This window comes from Myotis brandtii, unplaced genomic scaffold (genome assembly GCF_000412655.1).
Source record: "Myotis brandtii unplaced genomic scaffold, ASM41265v1 scaffold115, whole genome shotgun sequence".
In the NCBI taxonomy this organism is placed as follows: Eukaryota; Metazoa; Chordata; class Mammalia; order Chiroptera; family Vespertilionidae; genus Myotis; species Myotis brandtii.
Window position 1 is genome coordinate 2,295,032 of NW_005353967.1, and position 9,402 is coordinate 2,304,433.

Consider the following 9,402-nt stretch of genomic DNA (forward strand, 5'->3'; position numbering starts at 1 on the left):
ATTTGTATTCATAGACATTAGCACAAAGGAAATACAAACCTGTATGAGGATATCCTATATAATAAAAGCCTAATATGCTAAGTGTCCGACCATTGGTTTGACCGTTGGACCAGTTGCTAAGACACACTGACCACCAGGGGGCAGATGCTTCGACTGGTAGGTTAGCTTGCTGCTAGGGTCCGGCCAATCAGGACTGCATGAGATGGGCCAGACATGCTCTGGAGCCCTCCTGCGGTCCCTCCCCAGCTGGCCAACCTCCTGCATCCCTCTCACTCCCAATTGTACACCGGTGGAATCTCTTGGCCTGGCCTGTGCCCTCTCATAATCTGGGACCCCTCAGGGGATGTCCGCAGGCCAGGCCGAGGGACCCCACCAGGGCACAAATCCATGCACTGGGCCTCTAGTCTTATAAAAATTAATTAAAAAATGTCATATAACCATGCTTCTGAACCATCTGTGTTTGAAAAGACCATAATTTTTATTTTCTATTGATCATGGACTGATGCTATTATAAAATACAAAACCATGCTCATGGATACCATGGTAATGTTAAATTGCTATACAATGTCCCAAATGCTTACTCTCTCTCTCTACTTATTTCATGGGTGAGTGACAACACAGGCATCATGGGTGTCAACAATCTATGGGCCATACTTTGAACAGCAGAGTCACGGACTTCACTGTAACAAAAGAATTGCACAAGAAAAGTAGCTGCTATGTCGGCTTACAAGTAGGAAAAAGGAAAACTGTAAAAATTATATTTTGTTAAAGCAAAACTTTAGTAAAGAAGCACTTGGCAATGAAGGTGGGATAGTTGGGAAACTATAGAAGACACAGTTCCTTAGCAGTAGTCAATGCAAATGTTTCGAGTAGCAAATTCAATTCACTCAGTGCAAAATGAAATGGATCAAGAAGTCTAGAAGATTCTGCCAGTTTTTCTTGTGACAAGTAATTTTTCAAGACAGCGGATAAATAAGCCAGATTAAGCTGATTAGTCAACAGCATATAGAATTCAGTTATATAAGTCCATAATTCTAAACATCCATTGGTGGTGACTAAAGGGTTTGGGCCCCTTTCTAACAGCCTTTCATTCTTTTCTTCACTCTCATTATGCATCCTGTGCTGGTGACCGAGGGCATAAAATTAGATGGTAACTAGGGGACAGAGATGAACTAATGTCAGGGCAGGTATCCCAGGATGGCCACTTTGGGGTGTAGTCAGTACCCAGGGTGTCTGATCCTCAGCTTTGTGTGGGAAACCACCTATTGTCTTCACTAGCAGAGAGGTGTGGACAAGGAACCCGGAAGGCTGGTGATCCTTGAAGCCCTTGCAAAGGTCAGGGTGTGCACCCATTGTTAGTCCAGACAATGGCAGCTGAAGCAACTTCCCCATTTATTATTATGTAAATTCTTGCTGATGGGCTAGTCTGCCTGTTACTGGAAATTGCCTGCCTAAGGGCTATGGGTGTATCCCAAACCAATAAAAGGTTGGCACAGCCTGAGCACCAGTGGAAGTCCTTCCTCTTGAGTTGGACTTACCTGCCTGGCCTCCCAATATTTCCAAATTATCTCTTGTCTTTTCTCTTTCATTTGTGTGAGGCTCCTCTTCCAGATCCTGAACCCTGAACCACGCGGGACATGGAGGGAAACATTTACCACAGCTTTGCAGGTACAGAAAGCAATTTTTGTGAGTTTACTTAGGGTTGAAGGATACTGGTTCACACTAACAACTATGCAGCATTCAAAAAGAACTGATTTGCAGACCAGAAGGCCAGGTTATTTTTATTTATTTATTTATTTATTTATTTATTTATTTATTTACATTTCAGATATTTTTTATTTCTTCAAATCTGTTGTTTATCAGGAGTGACTGAAATGAAAAATATAATTGAGTCCCATTATCATCATCATCATGGAAATGGCTTTAAGAGAAAACTGGTCAGATGAATATTATTGCTTCCCATTTTCAACCAGTAAATAGTTGCCACTGATAAACAGACAACCAAAAGTCTGTCAAGAATGCTCAAGATATGTTACATAATACAACATGCCTGTTCACGGAGGCTAGGGGAGGGACGACTAGGAAATAATTTATGTGAACTTCTTGATTTCATCATATAAGACAAGCACAAAAGCACCACCTATGCCTCTGAGAACATTGGACCATGCACCCTTGAAAAAAGCTTTGCCTCCTTCATCACCAGCAATCTTCCTCCAACAGTCGAGTGTGCCTGTGTACATGATAACAGTTCCTTTGCGCCCTGATTGCATCATCACCCGGCGACAAACAGTGTCAAATGGATAGGAAGTCAACCCAGCCACCACTGTGATGGACTGTGTGATCATCCAGCTGATGAAGACGTGAGTATTCTTGGGATCTGGAAGCATTCCCTTTGCAGTGTCATAGACACTGAAGTAGGCAGTTCGGTAGATGACAATACCCTGTACCGACACATTAAAACCTTGGTATAGGCTTCTAATCCCATCAGATTTGTAGATCTTAACCAGGCAGTCACCAAGGCCTTTGAATTCCCTTTCAACTCTGGCTTTGCCCACATCAACTGCTAGATAGGTACAGGCAAAATCAAGAGGACACACAAAACACAAGGAGGTGGCCCCAGTGGCACCACCTGATGCCAGATTCCCTGCAAAGTATCACCAAAACTGGGCTCTTTTGTCCACACCACCCAGGAAGATCTGCTTGTATTTATCTTTGAAGGCAAAGTTGAGAGTCTGGGTGGGGAAGTATCTGATGATATTGGCCAGGTTACCATGCCAGAAGGACAGGACTCCCTGCTCCTTGGGGATACGAACCACACAGTCTATAATGCCCTTGTATTGCTTATCTGCAGTGATTTGCTTGCTGGCATGCTGCACCTGCAGCAGCAGCTTGACCCGCTCGATGGGTTGCCACCGCCGTCTTGGAGATGGCTGCGGCCACTCCACCTGCCAGGAAGTCCTTGGCAAAGGACACAGCGGCATCTGTCATGTTGAAAAGAAGAAGAGGGTGACTGCAGGCCTGGGACTGTAACCAGCTGAACTCCAGGGCTCTAGCCAGAAGGCCAGGTTATTAATTAAAGGGGAATTGAATGGTCAATAAACTGCCAATTTTGTGTAAGCCAGTGGGTGCATTTTCTTCTGATGGATATGCTGTAGGGAAAACCAATAGAAATTGGAAGGGAGTTCATGAGCATGATATTGGAACATTAGAAAATGGAATGTCCAGTGTTCTTCATCTATAAATAATATAAATATTTAATTCATTCATTTCCTCCCTCCCCGTGCATGTGCACAGACACACACACATACACACACTCACATCAGGATGTTTGTGCTATTGGAAATTCCAGAGACATGCTGATAAGTTTCACTCTCTCTTTGGAATCTCACATTGATAACTCATTCTTAGACCTTGTTAATGACATTGAATTGGTATATTTGTCTTTAACATTTAGTTAAAAATTTACTAAGCATTCTTTGACTTTGAAAATATTCTGTCATTTAACAAATTGTGCAGTGAGATAATCTCTACACAGTAAGTATGAATTTCACTAATTTGGTTCTCAGAGGACAATATTGATTGTTCCCAAGTTCTTTGCAGACTTCAAAAATGTTGGTAGCATGATTATTTCATTTTTTAAAGAAATGTGTGCATTTGTGTGTATCTAGGTCCTTATATTGTATGATTATAAATATTCTTATGATTTTCAGCACAAAATATGAGCCTTATTCTCCACTGCTCATAGTCAACTTGCTATCAGATTGCAAATTTCAACTTGATTTTGTAAAAAGAAAGAAAAATTTTATTGCTCTGACATAAAATGTGATTAATAGGTGCTCAGCTTGTTTTACATATGTATAATTACATAATTAAGAAAGCTATTATGCCCCAATTGCTAATTATTAATATTAGGACAGTAAAAAAAAAAAAGGAAATAGTAACAGCAAATTTACCACATCTAACTTGGATTTTGTTACTTTAAGAATAATGTAGGGAAGTTTATTTCTACTATGTCAAGTCATAAACTGAAATAATTACTTGTGATATGGTGAGTTCTTACTCTATGTAAAATAACTTTTTAAAAATATATGCATATCCTAATATATGTCTATCAAATACCTGAATATATACATATTTATATGTATGTACAGAGAGAAGTATGTACATGTGTCTTTATTTTCCAAACTCATGTTTCAATTAGTATACATGAGAAACTAAAACTGCAGAGTATGCTTATTCAAAAGTCCCCAAATAAACAATAAAACTGAGCAGACTTTTTAAGTCTAAAAACAATTTTTAAGATTCTCCTTTTATAGATCAATGGAACAGAACACAGTACTTAGAAATAGATACAAACATATTTGACTGACTTTTGACTGACTTCTGAGTTTCAAAAGCAACTCAGTGGTGGTGGGGGAGCAGAATGAGGCCTTTTCAACAAATGGTGCTCGAGAAACTGGACATCCATGGGTAAAAAATGGAACTTTGACAAAATTGTGCACCTTATACAAAAATTAATTCAAAATGAATTGTGGGCTTTAACATAAACCCTAAAACTATAAAACTTTTAGGAGAAAAATTTGGGGATCTAGGCAAAGAGTTCATAGACCCACAGCCAAAATACAATCCATAAAAAGAAAAACAGCTAAATTAGACTTTATCAAAATTAAAAACATGCTCTGAGATGATATAAGGGGGGGGGGACAAGATATAGATTTGGAGAAGATATTTGCAAATTGCATATCCAACAAAGGACTGATACCTAGAATATAGAAAGAACTCTTGAACTCAAAAGTGGGAAAACATCATTCAAATAAAATGGGTAAGACACTAACATACAGCCCTAACCGGTTTGGCTCAGTGGACAGAGTGTCAGCCTGCGGACTGAAGGGTCCCAGGTTTGATTTTGGTCAAGGGCATGTACCTTGGTTGCGGGCACATCCCCAGTAGGAGGTGTGCAGGAAGTAGCTGATCAATGTTTCTCTCTCATCGATGTTTCTAACTCTCTATCCCTCTCCCTTCCTCTCTGTAAAAAATCAATAAAATATATATTTTTAAAAAAGACACTAATATACATTCTGCCAAAGGGGACATATGAATGGAAAATGAGAACCTGGAAATATGTTCAACATCATTACTTATCAGATAAAGGCAAATTAAAACTTCAATGAGCTATTACTACACATCTATTAGAATGACAGAGAAAAAAAAATAGAGACATTAAATGCTGCCAGGATAGGGAAAAACTGGATTGCTCACACACTGTTGGTGAGGATGTAAAATGGTACATTCTGGAAAGTATTTTAGCGGCTTCTTATAAAACTAAACACGCAATTGCAATACAAGACAACTAAGTGACTGCAGCCATGGGCATTTGCCCCAGAGAAATGAAAACCAGATTTATACCAAGGACTAACACAAGTGTTCATCACAGCTTTATTCATAATAACTCCAAACTAGAAACAACCCAGATGTTCACCTTCAATAGGAAAATGTTAAACAAAAATTCATGTAACAATTTTGAAATAACAAAAAATTAGAAATGCAGAACATCTTAGTTTTCATCATGGCGTAGGAGCTGGGAGGAGGGAGGAGTGGAGTGGAGTTGACAAAAAGGTGTGTGTGGTTTTCAAAGAGAAAGTCAAGGGTACAGAACTAGATTGTGAAGGTAAATATAAAACCTATACACATGACAAAATTGAACAGAACTGAATGCACAGACACACGAATGAGCACAAGTAAACCTGGGGAAATCCCAGCAAGATTGGTGGTTTGTATCAATGTTAATATGTAAGTGTGCCTGTGTACATGATAGCATTTCCTTTGCACCCTGTTATTGCCTCATGGCAATATTGCACTATAGTTTCCTAATATGCTACCACTGGGAGATTGGGGAAAGGGTGCATAGGACCTTTCAGTATTATTACTTACAGATGCTGTGAATGCACAATTATCTCAATAAATGTTTCAATTATTTAAAAAATCCTTTTGTTATTGTTGATTTCCTTGAGAGGTGCCATTTTCAGTTGGTGTTTCCATTGAGTAGAAGGAAATGGTTGCCGTTGGTCAAGGCTGGCCCTTAGTCTTTGGTCAGATTTTACAGTAGGGCTGTGGTCACATGGGGACTGTAACCTGCCCATCGATCACAGCCTAGCCTTGACATCATCCTCTTGAAGCTAGCCATTCAGGAGAAGTATACAGATGTGTTTATAGTGTTTATAGGGTTTTTTTTATTGTCTAAAGTTTTACATATGTCTCCTTTTTCCCCAATTGACCCCACCCACAGCCATTCCCACGGTCTTAGTGTCTGTGTCCATTGGTTATGCTAATATGCACGCATGCAAGTCCTTTGGTTGCTCTCTAATTGCCCCTCCATCCCTTACCACTTGTCTCTGGATCTATTCTTGTTCATCAAATTATGTTGATCATTATATCCCACATATGAGTGAGATCATGTAATATTTGTCTTCCCCCGACTGGCTTATTTCGCTTAGCATAGTGCTCTCCAGTTCCATCCATGCTGTTGCAAATGGTAAAAGTCCCTTCTTTTTTATAGCTGCATAGTATTCCATTGTGTAGATGTACCACAGTTTTTTAATCCACTCTGCTCATGGGCATTTAGGCTGTTTCCAAATCTTTCTTTTTCTGCCAGGTTCCCAAATAGATCCTGTGAAGAGCTTCCTCTCTCTCTGTAGGCCAAACCCTAAGCCCTGACTGTCTCACCAGGCCCATGTTTTGATTGAACTGTCTAGTGGTGCACTCTCAGTATTAGCACTACATTTCTTTTTAAAAGTATATGAACACTTGAGTGTGTTTTCAAGAGTCCATGAGTGTCTGAGCCCATTAATTTCATCCCAAATCAGAGTGCAGTTTGTACTTTTAAAACCATAATAAGTGCAAGCCTATTCTCAACACTTTCATGATAATAATTTTAAAAATCCTTGTCTTTGATCCTACAATATAGACTTTGAAATGTTTAGAAAAAATTTCCTGCAGTAATAAATACAACTGCAGAGTAAGCCTGCCCTGAATAATGCAATTAGTGTATCTCGTTACACATACTTCTTCTATTCCACAACCCTCAACACTCTTCTTTTTTCTCTTATCTCATGAAGAAAAATAAAAAATAATATTTCCTTGAGTAATGTTCTATTCTTCCCATTTAGAAGCAGTGGCATTGCTGCCCCCAGAGGTTCCTCCAGAGCTTCAAGGATATCAGGCAGTTCAGCAATTAGGCAGACTTCTTTGCCTTGAGAGTTCCTGTTATAATGTTGGATGAAGTGTCCTCCATAGGGCAGGCTGAAAACTAAGCTAGTGGTGATGCCAACACCTCCTGACTTATCACCAACTCAAGTGGGGAGAACTAAGACCACCTCACCATTCCCTGCTCAGCATTTACTTTGCTCTGATGATCATCTGGAATTTTTCATCTCCTCCAATGTGGCCCTGTTTTTTGGCCTTTTACTGAAGTTCAGATACCTAAGCTTTGATCCTAAAACTTGGGGAGTGGGGGAGCTTCAGTGCTTTGCAATTTCTTGGTAGGGTACTTCTCTGGTCCCTGCTGCCTCTCTAGTGAACCTTCTAGCCTGTTCGTCCCAGTGGGTTCCTGGGAGCTAACCCCTGTGGCTGCCAGGGCGAGTCCTCCAGACTTTCATTCTAACATAACTCCAGTATGTAAGGAAACTAGAACAAAAACCCTGCATAACTGCCACCTCCTAACTCTGCTGACCCTAACGTCTTGTCTATACAATTTCTCTGGTTCATTAAACAGATGTGTGTATATGAAACTACCAGGAAGATATTTTATAAATGAATATCGATATTTCCCCTTCCAATGTAATTAGATATTCTGTTTCAATCTAAGGCCCTTATTATGCCAAAAAGGAATAATGAAGCTTTCAAACATGATACAGCTGGGCAGATTCCAGCATTCCGCTCAGAAAGAAAAATCAAGCCTGCCCACCCTCTAAGCTTTAGAAGGAGGCTGCACAGAGTGGGGGAAGGAGCAGCTTTAAGGAAATCTGGGTCCAAAAAAAGAAAGCACGAGGTGTTAGCTGCTTATTGTCTAAAATTTAAAAAGACAAAGCAGGATTAAAATGAGGGATAAATTGGGACGAATGAGTAGATCCCCCTACTGTTTAGAAAACAAAAACCAGCTAAACTCATATGTGGTTTTATCCACTTTGTTCCCATCTCTGGAGTCACAGAGAACACTAACAGGCTTACAAGGTGTGCAGAGAATTTTGATTGCACAGTAGGAGGAAGATGTTGAAACTCAGCTCCAAGGATGTTGGCGCTGCCCCAAGCACAGCAGAGCTGCTGAAAAGGAGGGATCTATTTGGAACCAGAGAGGTCCTGCAGAGACTCAATGTTAATCTGATGCAGATTCAAGAGAGCTAATATAAATGGGTTGCAAAAAGATTATGTAGGAGGCCTGCTGCCCCTGAGGGTGGGCTGCAGCTACTCAGAGGTATGGGCTGTGAGGCGTTGGGCTTCTCTGAGGGCAAGAGAGCCAGGGATGGGGCAGTAGACACTGGACTGTCATCTGGACTCCCTGATTTGACTGTGTAATACAGGCTAAATTATTTGACTACTCTGAGCATCTGTGCCCTTTCCTTATAATGGATATGAAAACTACTCTACTAAGTGGACGTGGAAATTAATTAAGAAGGACTATAAAATGCCCAGCACGTGGTGGTGATCGATAAATATGAATCCCTTCCCTAGACCTGTTTCTTTAGCATACACCCCATCACCTAAATCAATGTTTCATTAACTCATATGTCAAAGATACTAGAAACACTTTCTATTTTAGAAAGAACTGAGTGTATACTTTACATTCTTATTGGAAAATTGAGTGAGCACTCATTAAGGGCATGTAAACCTAGACTTCCTGATGAACTTTGCATTAGAAAGTTGACTAAAGGGAATGTACCAACCAATCCCCTTTTTTATCTTTGGGTGCCGAATTCTGGAATTTTTCCCCTCAGGGACCTTGATTTAATTATTCAGCACAGAGCACAGAGGAGCCATGAGGCTTCAGCCATGGGTGAGCTGGCCTCCTGAGAAAGTTGGAGTGAGTAGAACTATCCCTCTCCTGTCCTTTCTGCTTCTCTAGGAAGGGCCTGAGTGGGCATGAGGAGGCTGATATGCACGGATGAAGTGAGGATGCAACCAACTCCCTGTAGAGTCTTACCCAGCTCACACTTCAGTTCCCTTTAGGAAGGAGTATACAAAACAAAAAATGTTTATAAAAAGACATTTGAAAAAACAAAATTAATAATTTGCCAAAATACCTGAATAATGATAACATCAACACTTATCTACTGCTGACCATGTGTTAGGCACTGTTCTAAACATCCTATCTAATAAAATAGTAATATGCAAATTAACCATCACTTC

General features: G+C 40.1%; 1 pseudogene; it reads right to left on the bottom strand.

Moving 5' to 3' along the window:
• Positions 1 to 1,875: 1,875 nt before the first annotated feature.
• Positions 1,876 to 3,024, bottom strand: LOC102242098 (annotated as a pseudogene).
• Between the last annotated feature and the right edge of the window lie 6,378 nt (positions 3,025 to 9,402).